At 42.4% G+C, this 2,500-nt stretch overlaps 1 protein-coding gene across 1 annotated transcript in view; it reads left to right on the top strand.

Moving 5' to 3' along the window:
* Positions 1-2,500, top strand: part of sema3e (sema domain, immunoglobulin domain (Ig), short basic domain, secreted, (semaphorin) 3E) — a gene marked incomplete at its 3' end in the record, with an annotated part of 25,492 nt that overhangs the window by 13,992 nt on the left and 9,000 nt on the right. The window lies entirely within an intron of this gene.

The following is a 2,500-nucleotide window of genomic DNA, read 5'->3' on the forward strand; positions in this document are numbered from 1 at the left end:
TGAAGCATCTCCAAGTGTGCTAGCCATCAATTGTGTTTTAGAGAAAGCATTTAATTATGTGTAATTAAACAGATGGATCAACATGTTTTATCATTAGAATTAATGATTATAGTTTCTTCTCACTTTTATTTGTATAGCCTACTGGCAGGAAATGGATGTTATTTATTTAGTTTATTCAAGTTTCACGCTAATTATTGTTAGAGTTCCCTCCTTTTGTTTAATTAAAAGAGAAGGATTGCATGGAAACAATCCTGTTCAGTTGAGTTGAACACCATGACATCTAAAATGTCATATGTACAATTACACATGTGTAAACACAATGATGGAATGTTTGGGTTCGTTCTTGTGAGAGAGCGAGAGAGTCGGTGTGTGTCCACGCGTCTCGCTGTGTGAATGTTTCCGTCTAAATCAGCTGCCACTCATCATTATATACAAAGACAAGTGAAAAGTAGACGGAAAAAAGGGTTTGGCTACTTTACTTTAAATAACCGTGTAGGCCTGTCATCTAAATAAGTGTTAGCAGATTTGGCTTCATGCAAACGGGGAGCTGACTGTTTGAGAGACGGCCGGCCTAACACCATATTTTATTTTATTTATTTGTAGTGGAATGGTAGAGAGTTCCTTGATCAAAGTTAAGTTCAACAGAGAAAATAGAGTGGAGAGGCTGTGTGTGTGTGTGAGTATGTGTGAGTGTGTGTGTGTTTTGTGTGTATGTTTGGTGTGTGTTTTTGTGTGTGTGTGTGAGTGTGTGTGTTTTGTGTGTGTGTTTTGTGTGTGTGTGTGTGTGAGTGTGTGTGTGTGTGTGTGTGTGTGTGTGTGTGTGTGTGTGTGTGTGTGTGTGTGTGTGTGTGTGTGTGTGTTCGTTCAAGAAACAGAGACGGAAAGAGAACGAACAAGAGCTCCAAGCGTGTGTGGATTAGATAATTACAGGAAGCATGTCTGAGCCCTGGCAGAGCACCACTGCCACATCTCCTCACTCTCTGCCACCTAACCACCCGAGATGTAATGCTACTCAAACAAACAGTCGCTTGTCTCCAGCATAGAACCCTTAATAATACGAAAATATACGCAGTCCCCCACTCCACTGTGGATACCTAATCCCATATTAAACAAATTAAAACCTCTACACAGTCACTGCTCCTGTGAGTGATCGGCGAAAATGGTATAAACACACTCATTCTATCTCGGAGATCAAGTATCACTAAAAATATACAGATGCAAGAAAAACAAATCATACAATTACCCCCTGCAACCCCGGCATGTAGAGACATCTAAGCGTTACTTGAGGTAGCTGAAAGGTCGGCATAATATTACAGACATGGTAGAGTTTATTTTTACTCTCCTTCTTTAAAATGACTTTTCTAGAGAGTAGAACATGCATGAATGGCCACATGTTCACGAAAGTAGCACACATGGAGAGAATATAGCCTGTGCAACGCTAGTGCTATAAATGTTATCACAAACCTTGCTTAGTCTGCGTTAATCTGTCTGGAGTTTCAAAAGCTCTGTTAACACACTCCAGATCACCTTTTTACTTTTACAAGGACACCCAATCCAACTCGGTCACGTTTTAATGATCGTTTTTTTTCAGGACAGTGCGACCCAGAGGAAGTGCACACCCCTGCTCCTTCAGTACCTTTTAAGTTTAAATACTTCACCCTCAACCTTACCAGAAGCTCATAGAGAGCAGGTATTCAGGGCCAGCCTGTCAGGTTCAATCAGTGGGATGGGTGTGTGGCATGTGTGCAGGTATGTGTGCATGCAAACTATCTGTTTGTCTGCACGGTCTGTGGTGAGTCTGACGAGTCTGGCGTTTATATCTAATGACATATCTGTCATGGTCCACTGCTTCCTTTCTAGAAAAGGATTTTCAAATCACCTAAAGCAAGACTGACAGGGAGTGGCAGCGGATCTCAAACTTCTGTCTGATAAAGAGACGGGTTCCGTTTCCTGTCAGATAAAACTACTTCCTCCTGGTATAAAAGACCAAAGGCCCTCCCATTAATCACAACATATTTTCCCAGGACTCATATCCCACTTATTTCATCCCCTCTGACTTCAAGGTTGCCTCAGTTGAGTTTTTGCCAAGGGTTAGCAGTAGCGATGTATAATGCAGTGGTATGTACTGGTGTGTGACAGGTTATAGCTTAGAGCTGCCAATGCTCATTAATGCCATGAGAACCGGTGATGACCAAAACAATTTGTGTTGCGGTTCTTCACCAAGCCAATGACACAAAGAAGTGAAGCTGAATTGAGAGAGGAGGTATAGGTGCCACGCGAGACGGAGAGAGGAGATGGAAAGATAACCCCGCTGTTGCTCTCTGCTATTCTCTCGGGGAAACTTTGAATCAGGAACACATGTTGAAAGGCGCCCTTGGCCATGGAAGCAGTTGGGAATCAGGGCGCAGGTTACTGCAGCAGTTAGAAATCCCTTGAGTAAGGGTTTAGGTCTAATTTGATCTAGCTGTTAGTACGGACGAGAAGGAAGATAAGAAGCCAC

Source organism: Ammodytes marinus (genome assembly GCF_949987685.1).
Source record: "Ammodytes marinus genome assembly, chromosome: 5".
NCBI classification, from domain to species: Eukaryota; Metazoa; Chordata; class Actinopteri; order Uranoscopiformes; family Ammodytidae; genus Ammodytes; species Ammodytes marinus.